The following is a 19,449-nucleotide window of genomic DNA, read 5'->3' on the forward strand; positions in this document are numbered from 1 at the left end:
GTGAAGTTGAACTGAACTGTCTTGTTTTGGGTCCCTCTTTTAAGGGATAGCTCGATGTTGACTGTAGAAATTGTAATGTAAGTGCTTGACAAAAAGGAAATAAACAATTACCCTTCAATATTCATTTCTTATGTTGTAAAATATTTGGCTATTGGAGTCCTGGTATTCCCCTGTTCTGTGGTTTTCCTCTGTTCTATGGTTTAACTCATGGGTGTCCAACCTTTTGGCTTCTCTGGGCCACATTGAGTGTAGAGAAATTTTCCCGGGCCGCATATAAAATATATACTATAGTTAAGGTATATAAGTAATAAAACGCTGCTGCGCCCTTCCCGCGCTGCCCCGCGCCCCCCCCCCCCAGCACTAATTTAACACTAGTGGATGATCCCCTCCGAGGCAGCCTCTGCCTAAAGTTAGTTGGAAACCTCTGTGGCCGTGCCCCTGACTCGACTTCCTTCCTCCCCAGCAAAAAAGAAAAAACAATTGTCAGGGGGCAGTGGGCCGCATTGCCTGTGGTTTGGGGCCGCAGGTTGGACATGCCTGGTTTAACTGTTATGTTTGTTAACCCTGGGACTTACTTTGTTGTCCCAGTGCAAAGACATTGCAATTAAACAAACTTTTTTTTATTGATACAGACATCTAATATTTCAACAATCATTTGTAGATAAGCTTAAGGTGGCCCTTTTTAGTAGGTTCAGATGTTGTCGATCTGCATGAATAAGTCGTAAATGTTGGAATTTACGACTATTATTTTTCAGAAAAGCTGTGTCTTTTATCCTTAACCACTTGCCGACTGCCGCACGACTATATACTGCGACAGTCAACCCCCTACAGGCAAAGTGACGTAGGGGGCGAGCGTGCGCCGCCGGCATGCTCCTGCCCCCGCTCATTCCCTGCCTAGCCTGCGCGTGTGACCGGCGGCTCCGATGTCCGCCGGCCACTCGCGATCTCCCTCAGGAGTGGGAGAAAGACAGACGGCTGATGTAAACACAGCTGTCTGTCATTCTCCTGAAGTAATGACAGAGGCTTATGCGATCCTGCTATGTAGGATCGTATGTCTCTGTGATTACTTCACTAGCCACACCCCCTAACAGTTAGAATCACGCCCCTAGGGACACACTTAACCCCTTGATCACCAATAAAGTTAACCCCTTCCCTGCCAGTGTAATTTTTACAGTAACAGTGCATATTTATAGCACTGATTACTGTAGTAATGTCACTGGTACCCCCAAAAATGTCAGGGGTCTGAACTGTCTGCCACAATGTTGCAGTCCTGCAAAAAAAATCGCAGATCGCCGCCATTACTAGTTAAAAAAAATAAAATAAAAATGACACAAATCTTTCCCGTAGTTAGTAAACGCAATAACTTTTGCGCAAACCAATCAAAATACGCTTGTGATTTTTTTATTTTTTTACCAAAAATATGTAGCGGAAAAAAAATTGGCCTAAAATGTTAAAAAAATTTAGATTTTTACATTTTTGTTTTGAGAATTTCATATAAAAAAAAAACGTGAAAATTTTTTTAAAATTGTCGCTCTCTTTTTGTTTATAGCGCAAAAAATAAAAATCGCACCGGTGAACAAATACCACCAAAAGAAAGCTCTGCTTCTGGGGAAAAAAAGATGTCCATTTCATTTGGGTACAGTGTTGCATGACCGCGCAATTGTCCGTTAAATTAACACAGTGCTGAATCGCAAAATAGGGCCTGGTCTTTGAGCAGCCAAATCCTCTGGGCTTAAGTGGTTAAAAAGTAGTCTCTGTGCTCCAGTCAAGTGACATTATTTATGCTGAACTAATGTCGGCAGCCTGCTGCAGGTGGGGGGAAGCATTTCCCAAATATCCTCTTCCCCAGGGATCAGACAGCAACATAGTAACTTTAAAACAAGTCAAAAGGAGAGAGCCTGCCCCAGGGGGTGGATGTGTTGGATGATTGTGAAAGCAGCCAAGAGCTGCAGGACTTTTACATGATTGTCCAGGAAGTAGATATTGATCCTGGATGATGTCCGAACAAATATATTGCTATCCTTCTGGAATAAAAAAGCACATGAAAGCATTTTCAGGTGGAGCACTGTGATTTCCAAGCAGTATCCAATATCTATAAGTAGCAAACATGTAGCATGCATGCACTTGCTATACAAATATATTTACAGTATATGATGCTAGATCCACTTTAATTGGAATGCTCCAGTATAAATTCAAGTGTGAAAAGAGAAGATTGAGTTTGGTGTGAAGCAAGAGAGCACATCAACAAATAATTCAATCCTTTCTGAAATTGAGTTGCCTTTGAAATTTACCGTATTTATCGGCGTATAACACGCACTTTTTCCTCCTAAAAATGGAGGAAAAAGCAGCAGTGCGTATTATACGCCGATATAAAAAAAAAAAAAAAAGCCAGGAAGCATCGCCGAGAGCAGAAGGGGCAGGCCGAGGAGAAGGAAGGACAAGCTGTCCTAAGAGCAGAAGGGGGCGGGCCGGGCCGAGGAGAAGGTTGAACGAGCGAGCGCAGTCATCTGAAGTCCTGCCTATGACAGACGTCGCACGTCTCGGCAGAGGAGGTGGGACTTCTGATGACTGTGCTCGCTCGTTCTCCCTTCTCCTCGGCTCAGCCCGCCCCTTCGGCTCCCGGCGATGCTTCCTGGCCTTTTTTAAAACTGATTTGGATAGTTCCAATGGCGCTTGCGAGGCTGCATATATGGCCACTGCGCTTGCGAGGCTGCATATATGGCCACTGCTGATGAGGCTGCATTCATGGACACTGGTGATATGTCATTTGATTTAGAAAAAAAATGTTCTGAGTTCAAAGCGGTTTATTTTAAATTTAAGCATTTTTCCTGAAATTTCTCTCCAAATATTGAGGTGCGTGTTATACGCCGATAAATACGGTACACACTAGCATGAAACCACAAATTCACTTGCTCTTAAAAATTCCTCTTGCAGCGTATGCTTTAAAAAGTATAAAAATAATATTTCAGAGAGTATCCACAATGCGGGTGCGGAAAAAATACCTTGCGTCCATTGGTGGGAGATGCCAATCCACCATACGGACGTGGGTCCTCGCACTCGCAATGTGGAAAGTCAAAGAAATAAATGGGAGGGCTTGCGGGATTTTAATGGAGTCATACAAATCAGGATATAGAGACAATCATATAGAAATAGAAAATGTATTTCTCTGTCGCTCATTGACAGACTACGTCTGTCAATGAGCTAAGAGAAAAGGATTTTACGGTAAGATCTTACAAAAATCCGATTTTTCTCTTACGTCCTCCGACAGTCGCCGCCACTTCATAATCTTCACTAATGGGGTAATTGACCTTTGCTCCGCAGGAGTAGCTAGGCAACAAGATTTGTTAATATCAAAGCTTTTAGCATACCACACCCCTAGGGGGTGGTCCCCTCAGTCAATACCTCCCTGCTTCCAGCATTCTCAACTCAGTTTTCAATTGCCTAGCTTAGGAGTGGCTGGCTGTTTCCTGTGCTGGGGCTTTCAGTCTCAGCCTTCTTTCCTCTTTTGGATTTTATTTCAAGTATTTTTCTCTTTCTTTTACTTAGCTGTTTTTTTCTCAGCATTAGTTTAGTTTTCTTCGGATGAAGATGATCATGCGGAGCTGGGTCTCGGTCTGGCCACCCTGGATCTCAGGGCTGTGTGCCAGGGGTTTCCCCAGCCTGCCATCGAGCGTTCAGCTCAGGTTTCCCTGGCATATTGAACGACCCATCCCTGTTCGCTGCAGGGATGCTGCCTGTGAGGTGGTGGCTACCTCACCGGACGCCATTTGCGGTTTCGCACCACAGTCCACTGCGTCCTGGCTGCGACACTCCCTGTCCTCAGTACAGCGGTTTGGTCGCTAGAGAAGGCTCCCCACGCCATCCGGAATGGTAAGTAAATTTCTATGTGGGGACCTGTCTGTTTGGGTGTCAGTCTGTGACTGCATGTCTGTGTAAGTGCTGAGCTCCCTGTCAGATTCCTGTGTGGAATAGCTGCCTTTCTGTGGGCTGCGGGGGGGCTCTCCCGCTCTGCTGTGTGTGATGTATGGGGCAGACTGGTCTCAGACATGCTATGCGGCGACCGCTGAGCGGCCCGCCATTTTTTTCTTGGCAACTGTGATGACCGGCCCTGTGTGTTACAGCGCGGTGTTTTGGCGCCAAACGCCGCCATTTTGGCGGCGATCGCTCCTGCGAGCACATGTCGGCGCCATTTTCTTGTTGCCTTGATTCCCTCAGCCGAGCGGCCATGTTTGTGAAGCCTTCATAGGCTATATAGGGCGGTCAGTCATTGCATCACTTCCTTCTGCTCTGGAACAGCGATCGGTGGCAGCAGCCTGTGTGGTCTCTCCAGGTTTTTACCTTCGATTCGCCATTGCGGAGGATCATTACCAATTCGTGACGTTACCCTTCGGTCTCGCTTCGGCTCCACGGGTTTTCACCAAGGTGCTTGCGCCGGTCCTGGTGTTATTGAGAACCCAGGGCGTCTCTGTCTTAGGATATCTGGACGATATCTTGCTTCGGTCTGCGACCAGTCAGGGCCTGGGGAACGACCTGTCCACCACGATGCAGACTCTGCAGGAGTTTGGTTGGACGATAAATTTTCCAAAATCAACGTTGTGTCCTTTTGATTCATCTTCCCTACCTGGGGATGGTCCTGGACTCTGCTCAAGCGAAGGTCTTCCTGCCGGAAGACAAGCTCCGGACACTTCAGGACGAGGTCAGGTCCCTCAGGGATACTCAGTGCTCGTCCCTCCGGACATGTATGAGATGTCTGGGTCTAATGGTCTCGGCTTTCGAGGCGATTCCCTTCGCCCAGTTTCACACGCGGGATCTTCAAGCGGAGATCTTGGCCAAGTGGGAAGTCCACAATCTCTGGATCGACAGCTTTCGTTGAGCCGCCACACCCGAAGGGGTCTTTTGTGGTGGCTCCAGTCCCCGGCGGTGTCGGGGGGCAAGTCTTTTCGTCCCTTGTCGTGGACGGTAATCACCACGGATGCCAGCCTGTCGGGCTGGGGTGGTGTTCTGGGCGTTCTGTCCGCCCAGGGAACTTGGTCGGAGGGGGAATCCTCCCTTCCGATTAACATTCTGGAATTGCGAGCAATAAAACTTTGCCTTCTGCATTGGTCGGAGCGGCTTCAGGGCCGTCCGGTTCGGGTTCAGACGGACAATGCCACAGCAGTGGCCTACATCAACCATCAAGGGGGCACCAGGAGTGCCCATGCTGCTCGGGAAGTAAACAGCATTCTGTCGTGGGCCGAGACGCACGTCCCGGCGATAACGGTTGTACACATTCCGGGGGTAGAGAACTGGCAGGCGGACTATCTGAGTCGCCAGACCCTGGACCAGGGGGAATGGTCCCTTCACCCGGATGTCTTCCAGATGTTGTGCGCAAAGTGGTGTCTTCCAGATGTGGACCTGTTCGCGTCTCGTCTGAACAACAAGGTGGAAAGGTTCGTGGCAAGGACGCGCGATCCTCGGGCAGACGCCTCAGACACATTAGTGATGCCCTGGCATCAGTATCGTCTGATGTATGCCTTTCCACCGATTCAGCTGCTGTCCAGGCTGCTTCGCAGACTGGCCTCGGAACCGCACACGGTGATTCTGGTGGCACCGGACTGGCCTCGCCGGTCTTGGTACGCAGACCTTGTAAATCTGGCAGTCGACGCTCCGTGGCGTCTGCCGCTTCGGGACGACCTTCTGTCTCAAGGGCCGATATTCCATCCTGCTTTACAGTCGCTGGCTTTAACGGCCTGGCTGTTGAAAGCCAGGTCCTGAAGGATAGGGGTCTCTTCTCTGAGGTCATTCCCACTTTGATCAAGGCTGGAAAAGCCTCTTCGGGAAAAATTTACTACCGTACTTGGAAAGCGTACTTTGCCTGGTGTGAGTCCAGGGGGTATTCTCCTCGCTCATACTCTGTGTCGAGAGTGTTGGCTTTCCTCCAAACTGGAGTGGACCAGCGTTTGGCGCTGGCCACAATTAAGGGTCAGATTTCTGCGCTGGCTGTTCTTTTTCAGCGCCCAGTGGCGTCTAATTCATTGATTAGCACCTTTGTTCAGGGGGTGTGACATTTGGCCCCTCCTAGGAGGGAACCTTTGCCTCCATGGGACTTAAACTTGGTTCTGTCCGTGTTACAACAGGCTCCCTTTGAAAAGATCAGGGAGATCTCGTTGTCTCTGTTGTCCAAAAAGGTTGCCTTTTTGGTGGCGATCACTTTGGCTCGCAGGCAGAGATGTATAGTAACGAAGTAGAACTACTTAAGTACTGTACTTAAGTACCGAAATGCGGTATCTGTACTTTCCTAGAGTAGAATTTTTTTCTCCTACTTCTACTTTTACTTCACTACATTTTTTCGATGATTTCGATACTTCTACTCAAGTATTTTTTTTTTGTGCTGCATAGTTACTAGTTACTTTTAAAAAAATTACCACTGCCAGAACAGTAGATGGCAGGTTGCATAAAGCTCAAAAAAATGTGTATAATGTCATTTATAAATCAGCGCATACGAAAATAAAGGCTGTGTATAATAAAAGCTGCTATACCAAATCTTTCCAATAAAAAGAAAATATGAAACAAACAAATGGTGCTACAGCACTTAAAGTGCATCAAACTACTAACAAACACAGGTTAATCATTTGAATAAATCATTTGAAATAATAAAAACAATATGATGTTCAAACTTTTGACTTCTTTCTTTAATAACTACATAACACAGTACTTGTACTTCTACTTTCAGTACTTGAGTAGAATTTTTTTTTCAAAACTACTGGTACTTTTTACTTTTAGTACTTAAGTAGCAAATTTTTTGAAAAAACTACTTGCAATACTTAAGTAAAAAAAATGTTGAATACTTTAGTACTTCTACTTAAGTAACTTTTTCTGCGAGCACTTCCACTTCTACTCAAGTAATTTTTTGATCGAGCACTTGTACTTTTACTCAAGTAGAAATTTCGAGTACTTTATACAAGTCTGCTCGCAGGGTGTCGGAGCTGGCAGCTTTGTCCTGCAGCTCTCCCTACTTGGTGATTCACTTGGATAAGGTGGTCTTGTGACCTAACCCTTCCTTTCTTCCGAAGAGGATCTCTGATTTTCACCTGAATGAGGACATTGTCTTGCCTTCGCTTTGCGCGAAGCCTAAGCATCCGAAGGAGGTTGCTTTGCATGCCTTGGATGTTGTTCGGGCGATCAGGGTTTACCTGTCATCGACTAAGTCCTTTCGCAAGTCGGATTCCCTATTCGTCCTTCCAGAGGGACCTCGGAAGGGCATGGCGGCGTCGGCTGCTACCATCGCCAAATGGATCAGACAGACGATTGTGCAAGCCTATGCTTTGAGGGGGAAGGTTCCTCCCTTCCCTGTGAAGGCGTTCTCTACCAGATCTCTGAGTACGTCTTGGGCCTATCGTCATCAGGCTTCTGTGGCCCAGGTGTGTAAGGCGGCGACTTGGTCGTCCGTTCACACCTTCTCAAAATTTTACAAAGTGGATGTTCAGGCATCGGCAGATGCTTCCTTTGGCCGTAAAGTTCTTAGTGCGGCAGTGCCTTAGGGTCCCTTGTTGGGCTCTTGGCTGTTGGGGTGTTTTTACCCCTGGGTTACTTGTTCTTCCTGGGTTGTTGCTCCTGTTGAGCATGTTTTCCTGTTGCCAGGATGGTTCTCTTTGGTAAGGTTCCTTTCTCTGATGTGGGTACTGCGTTGCTTTAGGTACGGCTGCGTTTTCCCCCCCCCCACCCCTCATGTCTACACTGCTCTGGGACGTCCCCATTACTGAAGATTATGAAGTGGCGGCGACTGTCGGAGGACGTAAGAGAAAACTGAATTTTTGTAAAATCTTTTTAATCTTTTTTTAATTCTGTTATTTGGTCACAACAAACATTGATTTATAAAAGAAATGCTCACAAGGAGAATTCCTGCATTCATTCAGAGAACATATGATACAAAAGATAAACACATGTTACAACAGATGGGACATGGAAGAATAGATATTTCCAAAAAGAACCCAGAATATCCGGTAAGCTGGTAGCAGAAGAGGTCCATGTCCATCCACAAGACTTTACATGGTAAACTTCTTCAGAAGTTTGTTTTATAAAGAAATATAGGTACTATAGATACAGATAAAACGAATAACAGCGTCAGTGACATAGATAATGAATACATTGTATATCAGCTCATTGTTTCCACCCCAATAACCATCACCAGTGCAAAACCTCACCCCATGCCAAAAAAAGCTACAGGTGGAAGAGTAATTGAAGGGAGCCCTCAGCCATATAAAGGGTCCCCCAGGCGAGTGTGGTGGCATGCAAGAAAAGACCAGCCCAATGATGAATAAATGTAAAGGAGAATGGAAGAAGATAGTGAAGGAAAGGTTCAAATATGCACAGGTACATAGCCCACCTGTAAATTGTCAGAGTGTGTGGCTCCTATATCCTCATATGTCCTCTGAGATTTAGGATAAAGTCAGGAAAATGACCAATAACATGATGAGATGTCAACATCAGTTATGTCCTATATCTAACAATAAAATATAAGGTAAGAAAATTGTTACCAGGATGCCTATGATAGGAATACATGATAGAATTGGAGTAATAATAAACTCCTACTATATATATATATATATATATATAGTCCTTAAAATGGTCAGAGAGCCAATATACAGGGCCATCGGCTAACTGTGTGGCTTGGACATCTGGCCGTTTGTAATGGTAATCCGTGCCAGTAATAGCAGACAGGGGTTATAGTTGTCTTCAAGTACCACAAGAATGAGTCTAATGTTCCCACATGATAGCAATATATGGCTAAGAGACAGTAGACCTGTAAAGGAGTCCATTACCTGGTGTCCGAACCGCACTGCAATGATGGCCGTCTGTATCTGTCATGACGCTAGGGCAGCGTCTTAAATCGCGCCACAATCCGGGCATCCTCCAATCCCGAAGGACCGGAAGTCATGCACCGGATCCGCTGTCAAAGTGCGCACGCGTAGTATGCGCCCACGCACTGTACGTCAACAGGCCTAACAGAGCGGAGCTCCACAGCCAGACGAACCAGAGGAGGCGGCGGCCACAGGCAGAACCTGCCCACAAGACTGCCGCCCCCCCTCCTGACAGCGCACACTCGCCTATTGGACCATGCATGGCCATAGAACGCCACCCAACAGTGGAAGGCAGGGAGAGAGCAGTACACAACTGTGATGTAGGGGGAGACAATGAGCCGAGGAACAAAGTACAAATGCAATAGTAATGGCGAATATCGAACAATCGAAAAAAAAGCAAAACGAAAAAATAATAATACATTACACCAACACCCACTAATCATTGTATACAAAAAACCTATATAAGGTAATACCTCAAGTTAGAACATGGGGGGGGGGGGGCGTCCAGACACACTGTGCTCTCAAATCAGTTTCTTGCTGCCTAGTTAAGGAGTAGAACCTAGGTTTCCTGCTGGGATTCCGGTCGCAGTTTTTTGTTTCTTTTAAGGTTTGTTTATTTCTCTTTACTCACTATCGCTAGCTAGTGTCAGGGGGATCATCCTGGTGAACTACAAGCGACAGCTGGGCTGGAGTTTTGCACTGGATAATCTAGATCCTTTTGTTCTCCCAGCCTGGCCAACGAGCATGAGCAGGTTATGGTCCACCCGGGCCTCGCCATGACGGTGCCCCGATGGATGGGGATGAGCCTGCACGCTGATGTTTCGCTGGGACGCATCGACCTGGAATGCCCTGAGTTGCAGCGTACCCCTCTTGGCTGGCAGCACCCCCTCTGAGGGTGGGAGGCGAGCTGTTTTGCAGCGGAGCCCATCCGGTCCATGGTATGGTGAGTGATGCAACACCTCTGTGTCCCTGTAGCAGACCTCTGAGGGGGAGCTGTGGGCCCACTCCTGGGGATAACAACTGTTTTCTCTGAAAGATCCCCCATGCCTATAAGGACAGTACCTGCCCTCCCCGCTCCCACTGGGGACGCTATAGTTGGCGTCTGACACCTGGGGGGGTTTTGAAGATGTTCCCTTGTCCTGGGGGTCCCTTTAGGTGGATTCCCGTGGTGGCCTCATCCCTGGGTTCCTGAGTGCATGGCGCCATTTTCGGCCACCATCTTAAGTGTGGACATAGGCCGCTCTCTGTAAGGGCAGCGGCCATTTTCCCTTAGCTTCCTATACCTTTTTTATTGGCACCATTTTTTTGTAGCCTGCGGCTACACAGGCGGTGTTCAGCCTCTAGTGGTGATGTGTCACATCCTGTCAGATGTTTCTCACTGCTAAAGACTGACTGCAGACCGGCTGCTTCTCAGGGGTGATAAAGAGGTTTTTTTTTGTCCTTTGGGCATTCCCCGGGCACACTTTGCTCCTGCCGACCTTTAAAGGGGGACTCCGGATATAGCCCGGTACAGCGGATCGTGCTTTAAAGGGGCAGTACACTCATTTTTTTCCTTTCTTGCAAAATGGAGTCCCAAGGCGAAAATTTCCCCTCTGATTTTGTTTGGGCATCCGGGCCCAAATGGACTTTCACGATATTGTGAATGAGCAATGGCGGCGCATTAAGCACGTGCTAGTGGTGCCCAAGCGCTTTCAGGGCCGTTACCCCTTTGCTGACACGGTTTCAAATCGTTGGACGGTGTCACCTAAGGTAAATCGCACTGTTTTCCGATTTGAACAAATCTAATGTGGTACCGGTGGAAGACTCCCTGGTGTTTAAGGACCCGGTGGACAGGCGAATGTAATCCCTTTCCCGCCACCTGCACTTGTTGGTGGGCTCGATTCTGAAACCTGTTTCGTGTCCGTCCTGGATGGTATGGCTGAAGTGCTGGTCGGCGGACCAGACTTCTAAGAAAACCTTAACTGATCTTCCTTTTTTGGGTGAACGCCAGTTTGGTGACTCTTTGCATGAGTTAATCAAGGGCCAGACAGGGGGTAAGAGTACTCTTCTCACTGAGCTTTTTCGTGCCTCAGGGGCGCAGGAAAAAAGGCAAACGGTTTGGAGCTTCCGGAGGGAACAAGAAGGCTTGGTCGGGTAAGCCCAAGGCCAGCCAGTCCGGTTCAGTGGCCAAGTCCTCCTCTGCATGAAGGGATGCCCTCACCTGGTTCAGGGGTGGGAGGACGTCTGCATTACTTTCGGGAACCCTGGACGTCTCTGATTCAATACAAGTGGGTTCACGATCACAAACTGATTCGTTCAGGGTACAAGATAGAATTTCGAAGATAGAATTTCGGTCTCGCCCAGCTTTCTTTCCATCAAATCTCCGTCTGTTTCTGGATCGATTGAAGGATCTCAGAGAGGTAGTGCAGGATCTCCTGGCACAGGGCGTAATTGTCCCGGTTCCTCAGCGGGACAGGTTTTTATTCAAACCTGTTCACGGTGCCCAGAAAGGAGGGCAAGGTACGTCAAATTCTGGACCTCAAATCGCTGAACTGCTTTGTGCGTGTGCAGAAGTTTCGGATGGAATCCATTCGGTCAGTGGTGGCTTCTTTGAATCAAGGGGATTTTCTGGCCTCCATTGAATTGAAGGATGTGTATCTGCACATCCCTATCTACGAGGGTCATCAGCGGTATCTCCGTTTCGCGGTGGTGGAGGAGCACTTTCAATTTGTGGCATTAACCTTTGGTCTAGCTTCCGCTCCCAGGGTCTTCACCAAGGTTTTGGCCCCGATGCTGGCTTTGCTATGCAGAAAGGGGATTGCGATCCTCGGGTACCTGGACGATCTCCTGCTGAGGGCAAGCTCTCCTGCCACACTTTCAGACGACCTGGCATTCACAGTTCGGACACTTCAGGAGTTCGGGTGGACCATCAACTTCCAGAAGTCTGCGCTGACCCCGTCAGTGCGTCTGAATTACTTGGGAAAGATCTTAGACTCCTCTCAGATGAGGGTCTTTCTTCCCGAGGAAAAACTTCAGACCTTGCAGGGTGAGATCAGGCTGCTGAAGGACAACGATCTCTCCTCCCTGCGGACTTGTATGAGGTCCCTGGGGCTGATGGTGTCCCATTTGCCAAATTTAACACAAGGCCTCTACAATCAGATTCTTGTCAAGTGGAACAAGGACCCACAGTCCTTGGACAGAATGTCTAAACCAGCCTGTCAGGCTGGGGTGGAAGGCTGGACAATCTCTGTGTCCAGGATGTGTGGTCAACGGAGGAATCATCCTTAACGATCAATGTCCTGCAGCTCAGGGTGATCAAACTCTGCCTGCTCCATTGGACGCCTCGACTGCGCGGTTCTCCGGTTCGGGTGCAATCTGACAATGCCATGGATGTGGCTTACATAAATCCTCAGGGGGGCACCAAGAGTGTCCGGGCAGCCAGGGAAGTGGCCGAGATTCTGACTTGGGCCGAGGCACATGTTTCGGCTCTCTTTGCAGTTCACATTCCAGGTGTGGAGAACTGGCAGGCGGATTACCCGAGTCGTCAGGTTCTGGATCAGGGGGAATGGTCCCTGCATCCGGAGGTTTTTCGCCTCTTTTGTGTCCGATGGGGAACTCCGGAGGTGGATCTGTTCGCGTCTCTTCTGAACAACAAGTAGAGGTTTGTGGCTAGGGCTCGAGATCATCTGGCCAACGCCACAGACGCACTGGTGGTGCCTTGGAGCCATTATTGGCTGATTTATGCCTTTCCTCCGATTCAACTGATGTCACGGTTCCTCCACAGGTTGGCGGTGGAAAAGGTGCTGGTGATTCTGCTAGCCCCAGAATGCCCAAGCCGGTCTTTGTACGCAGACCTAGTAAAGATGGTCGTCGAGCCTCCCTGGCGGGAGGAGAGGATCTGCTGTCTCAAGGGCCGATCTTCCATTCCGCTTTACGGTTGCTGGCTTTAACGGCATGGCTGTTGAAGGCCAGGTGTTAAGGGACAGAGGTCTTTCTGATTCTGTGATTCCTACCTTATTGAGAACTAGGAAGGCGACTTCCAGAAAGATTTATCATCGCACTTGGAGAATGTATATTGCCTTGTGTGAATCGCAAAAGTTGCATCCTCGCTCGTTTTTTGTGGCGAGGGTCTTAGCCTTCTTGCAGAGAGGAGTAGAGCACTGCTTGGCCTTAGGCACGATAAAAGGTCAGGTGTCAGCATTTGCCATTTACTTCCAACGTCCCTTGGCGACTAATTCCTTGATCCGCACCTTTATTCAAGAGGTGCGTCATCTGGCTCCGCCAAGGAGATCCCCTTTGCCACTGTGGGATCTGAATTTGGTTTTGTCCATTCTTTAATGACCTCCCTTTGAAAATATTAGGGAAATATCTCTGCCCTTGTCTCAGAATGTTGCCTTTCTGTTGGCTATCACTTCTGCCCGTAGGGTGTCTGAGATGGCGGCTCTGTCCTGCCGTTCGCCTTATTTGGTCATTCGTAGGGATAAGGTTGTTCTTCAACCTAATCAATCTTTTCTCCCTAAGGTGATGTCTTCTTTCCACCTCAACGAAGATATTGTGTTACCTTTGCTCTGTGTTAAGCCCAAGCATCCCAAGGAATTTGCCTTGCATTCGCTGGATGTGGTTCGGGTGATCAGGGTTTACCTGTCAGCCACAGAGTCTTTTCGGACATCTGATTCTTTGTCCTTCCTGAGGGATCTCGCAAGGGTTCAACTGAGTCTGCTGCGACACACTTTTACGAAATGCTATAAAGTTGACTTATTGGCATCTTCGGATGCCTCCTTTGGCCGCAAGGTTTTGCAGGCTGCTGTTTAGAGACTTGGTTTTTTTCTCTTTCTTTGGTGGGTAAGCTCCTGTTGGTATTGGTTGAGCTTTTTGTTGCCCAGTTGGCTAAGTTTTTAGCCTTGGAAATACATTAACGGTTTTTGGTTGCGTTCTTCCCACCCCTCATGCCTACACTGCTTTGGGACATCCCAGTAGTGAAGAAGCGTTAAGAGCTGCGTCTGTCAAAGGACGTAAGGGAAAATTGGATCATTTTGTAAGACCTTACCGTAAAATCCTGCCCCTCTTTTTTGGGGTTGGTTGTGTCGTCTTTCACTGCTTGCTACAAAACTGATTTGAGAGCACAGTGTATCTGGGGTTATGTCGTAAGGGGCAGCCCCTATAGGCGTGTCAAGTGAAAACTTTTCACTGCCTAGTCTACTCTTGTAGATGGCGCATTAACCGTTTGACTGACGCAGCTCTTAATGCTTCTTCACTAAGGACTCGGAGAAAAGGATTTTGCGGTAAGTTCTTACAACAATACAATTTTTAACTTAGCGTAAAATACATTTGTATGATGTTCATTGACGGACACAGCACCCACCCCTCTGTGGAGTTGTTAGTCTCCTGACACTGCTTGTAACAACAAAACTGAGTGGCTATAGCAGAGAGAGGTAGTATACCCCTTGGGACTGCCCATGGGTGTAGCCAGAATTCTTTTCTGCCTAGTTTCCTACTCCTGTAGGAGCAGTATAACCCAATCCTTATGAATACCAGGAGCTTTGTCCGTCAATGAACATCGGAGAAATGAATTTTACAGTAAGTCAAAAATCCAATTTTCTCTATCATCCATTGACAGATGCAGCTCTTATGTTTCTTATACCGTTGGGTTATGCTGCCCTCTACAGGAGTAGTACTAGGCAGGAAAAACAGTTTACCACTCCTACGGGGGCTGTCACTATAGGCATAACCCCACACACCCTGCTCCAGCATACCAGGTTGTTTCTGCCTAGTGAAGGAGTAGGACCTAGGTTTCTTGCTGGGACTTCGGTTTCAGTTTTTTTTTATTCATTTAAAAAATATATCATTTTTAATTTTCTTTACTCACTTCTGCTAGTTAGTGTTCAGGGGGATATTCTTTTAAAAAATATTTTATTTTTTTTATTTTCTTTACTCACTTCTGCTAGTTAGTGTTCAGGGGGATTTTCCTGGTGAACTACAAGCGATAGCCGGCTGAGGTTTCGCACTGGATAATCTAGATCCTTAAAGTCTCCCAGCCTGGCCTACAAGTGTGAGCAGGTTATAGTCCCGCACTAGGCCTCGCCACCACAGAGCACCAGATTTAGATGGGGACGAGCCTGCGAGTGGATGTCTCGCTGGGACGCGACATGCTGAAATGCCCTGAGTCGCAGTGTACCTCTCGGCTGGCAGCACCCCCACTCCAGGTGGGAGGTGGTCTGTCCGGAGCGGAGTCCAACCCGGTCCATGGTATAGTGAGTAAATGCAACCCCCCATATCCCTCAGTGGTCTGGAGGGGGGGAAAACATGGGCCCACTCCTGGGGATGATAGGACCGGTGCTTCCTAAAAGATCCCCCTGGCCTGCCAGGATGCCTGGCCTGGTGCCTTGCCCCCCTCCCCTCCCCCTGCTCTTATTGCGGTTTTTACCTGGGGGGCGCTATTGCTGCGGCACCGGGCGCTCTGGGGGTGAAAATGGTACCTTTTCCTGCTGGGTCTTGTTGTAGATCCTCTGTGGCCCTTGACTTGGGGTCCCCTGACCGCATGGCACACCGTGGGGGTTGCCATCTTTAGTGTGGGCATAGAATTTCTCCCTATTGACTTGCATGCTGCAACCATTTTCCCTGTGCTTCCCATAGACTTGCATTGGCAGCCATTTGTGTGTAGCTCTATGGAGCTACACAGGCAGCGTGACCTTTCACATTCTATCCAGGCTGATGTCATATACTATGACTTTCACTCCCCTGCTGCACAGATCGGCTCTGGAGGTTTCTCAGTGAGGTGGTCAAGTACTGGGGTCTCTGTGGGCATATGCCTGCGTACTCTATGTGCATATATTTAAGGGGGACTCCGCATACCGTGGTGACCGGTAGTGGGAACTGCGCTCAGCGCTCTTAAAGAGACAGTACACCTGTTTTCTTTTGAACTAATTATGGAGTCCCAGGCAGTGGTTTCACCCTCAGACCCCCTTAGTGCGACTACCAGGCCTTACAGATCGCCGCCGCTGGCCGCGATTTCAGCAGCACTGGAAAGCCTGGCGACCAAGGTTGATTTGTGATGAAAAGGTTTCGAATCGTTGGGCGGTACCGCCTGAGGTGGATCGTCCTGTATTCAGGTTGAACAAATCTACTATGGTGCCTGTGGAAGATTCCCTGGTGTTTACGGACCCGGTGGACAGGCGGGTGGAATCCCTTTCCTGCCACCTTCATGTGTTTTCATGTGTCATTTTTGTGTCAGTTTTGGTATCAGACGGTTACGGAATGGGTAAAGGGTTTTTAAGGGGAACCTAGATGCTGGCCTAGTTTCCCCGGAGCTGATGGACCTTTTGGACCAGATGGCCCAGGCCTGTGTGCTACATCCTTGGATGCGGCTCCCCTGGTGGCCCGAGTGTCGGCTGTGGGGATTGCCATAAGACGCATGGTGTGGCTGAAGAGCTGGTCGGCAGACCAGGCTTCCAAGAAGACCTTAACAGATCTCTTCCCTGGGAGAGCGATTATTTGGCGACTCCCTGGATGAGTTGATCAAGGGTCTAACCGGTGGGATGAGAACTCTTCTTCCTCAGTCCTCCAAAGGTAAGGCACCCCGTAGTAAGCGGGGGCCTTCTTTCACCGCTCATAGATGTTTTTTTTTTTTCGTGCCTCAGGGGCACAAGAAAATAGGTAAACCGTTTAGGGCTTCTGGAGGGGCTAAAAAGCCATGGTTGGGCAAGACCAGCCAGTCCGGTTCTGCAGACAAGTCCTCTTAAGCATGAAGGGGCGCCCTCACCCGTTTCTGGTGGTGGAGCGATGGCTGCGCTTTTTTCAGGAACCCTGGACTTCCCTCATTCAAGACAAATGGGTTCGTAAACTGATTCGTTCTGAGTACAAGATCGAATTTCAGTCCCGGCTGGTGGACAGGTTCTTTCAGTCAAATCTTCGCCTGTCTCTGGATTGTTTGAAGGGTCTCCAGGACGCAGTGCAGGATCTTCTTGCTCAAGGAGTGATTGTACCGATTCCTCCGCAGGAACGCTTTCAAGATTTCTATTCAAATCTGTCCACGGTGCCCAGGAAAGCGAGCAAGGTGCGTCCAATCCTGGACCTCAAGGCTCTGAACTGTTTTGTGCGGGTGTTGCTGTTAGCAGCCAGGTATTGATGGATAGAGGTATTTCTGATTCTAGGATTCCTACACAGAAAATCTACTTCTAGGAAGCTCTATCATCATACGTGGAATTCCTACATCTCATGGTGTGAATTGCTAAAGGTTCATCCTCGCCTTTTTTCGGTGGCTAGGATTTTGACCTTTCTTCAAAGAGGGGTTGAACAGTGGTTGGCTTTGGGCACTATCAAAGGTCAAGTGTTGACTTTGGCTGTATTTTTCCAACATCCTTTAGCTAGGCATGCCTTGATTCGCACCTTTATACAAGGGGTTCGCCATATGGCTCCTCCGAGGCGATCCCCCCTACTTCCGTGGGATCTTAATTTGGTATTGTCTGTTCTTCAAAAATCTCCTTTTGAGAACTTTAGGGAGATTCCTCTGCTTACACTGTCTCAGAAGGTTAGTAAAACGATTAAAGACAGCGCTACCAGGCATAAATAATCACAATAATAATAGATAATAAAGTGTACCAGTGCTAAAATCTCATATATAAAAAAAATCCAATTCCTACGATAGTGTCAGATAAATAAATAATAATTAATAAAGTGCACAAATAAATTAAATTAAAGTGCATTCATCGTACATTCATAGTGCACAAAAAAACATGCAAAAGTGCTGGATACTGTGCAGTCCAAAATTAATAGTCCACTTGAAATCGAGCTAAAGTGCTGAAATAAGTGCTTGAAGTGCTTCACACACGTGCCAAGGTGCTTTCAAGGGAACCCCTTTTGGGGATGCACTCACCAGACTAAAGCCTCGTACACACGCAACGAATTTCCGCCAACCGGTCATCCGTCTTTTGTCCAGAGTGGTGTCTGTTGGTTGGAATGTGCTCTAGACTGCACACAAATTTTCCCGCACGACAGAATTCTACTTCAGAAGTGATGTCATGTGTTGGATTGCTTTCTTTGTGTTCTTTCATCTCTGAGCATGCCTAGTCTTGCTCATTAAATTTTTCCCCATCGAAATCTGTACTAATTAGACGAGAATCGGACGTGTTTTGGCGGTCGACAAAAATTATATAGCCTGCACACCAGGATTTTTTAGACCGAAAAGTCGGAGTCTGTTGTCGGAAGCACCATACTAACCAGCTGAAAATCGGCAGATCGGTCGTCGGACGAAATTTCCTGGCCAAATTTCTACTCGTGTGTACGGGGCTTTAAAATATGATCAAGCCTTTAAGATGCAGTGATTCTCCACAGTGCCAGTAGGGATGGATGAGTTAACATAGCCTCCAACACACCTCCAGCTTTCTCTATGTTTTCCTCTTGGTAAAATGCTTTTATACTTTTGATCAAGACATTTACATCTTCAAGCTGCCATCTTCTGGTACTTTGTGTGCCTTTTAAATTACACTGGTCTGCTTACTTGCTGTATCACTACATATCCAAAGGGTTGTAAAGTAATTCTGGCCCTATGAATGACACCGCGGGAATGGAACTCTAAGGAAAGAGGGACAATGATCACGTACACAAGTGTTCCTCTTCTAACTTAAAACCAGATGGACTTAACAGGTTTGCCTTCCTTTCATTAAGTAGCTGTATCTATTTTATGACTTTTAAAAGGGGGGGGGGGGGATTTATTAAAAGTTAAGTCCATCTGGTTTTAAGTGTAATTTAAAAGGCACACAAAGTACCAGAAGATGGCAGCTTGAAGATGTAAATGTCTTGATCAAAAGTATAAAAGCATTTTACCAAGAGGAAAACGGAGAAAGCTGGAGGTGTGTTGGAGGCTATGTTAACTCATCCATCCCTACTGGCACTGTGGAGAATCACTGCATCTTAAAGGCTTGATCATATTTTAAGTCTGGTGAGTGCATCCCCAAAAGGGGTTCCCTTGAAAGCACCTTGGCACGTGTGTGAAGCACTTCAAGCACTTATTTCAACACTTTAGCTCAATTTCAAGTGGACTATTAATTTTGGACTGCACAGTATCCAGCACTTTTGCATGTTTTTTTGTGCACTATGAATGTATTATGAATGCACTTTAATTTAACTTATTTGTGCACTTTATTAATTATTATTTATTTATCTGACACTATCCTATGAATTGTTTTTTTTTTTTTTTATATTTGAGATTTTAGCACTGGTACACTTTATTATCTATTATTATTGTGATTATTTATGCCTGATAGCGCTGACTTTAATCGTTTTACTATCCTTTCTTGGTTTTTACCTAAGTGAGCAGCAGCTGCAGGAAATAGTAATTTATATATCTTTTACTTTAGCGCGGGTTTTAACAAATTTCGTTTTACATGTCTCAGAAGGTTGCCTTTTTGGTGGCTATTACTTCTGCCCACAGAGTATCTGAATTTGTGGCGCTGTCCACAGAGATAAAGTGGTTCTTCGACCTAATCAGTCGTTTGTGTCATGCTTGTGGCTGTCAGTCTTGCTTGCTATGAATCAGGGGACTTGTAGTTCTGCAACAGCTGGAGGGCCACAGTTTGCATATCCAGGGGTAGTATAGTCCAGTGTTTCTCAACCTTTATTATTTTTATTCAAG

Source organism: Pelophylax lessonae, assembly GCF_965119305.1.
Source record: "Pelophylax lessonae genome assembly, chromosome: 12".
Classification (NCBI taxonomy): Eukaryota; Metazoa; Chordata; class Amphibia; order Anura; family Ranidae; genus Pelophylax; species Pelophylax lessonae.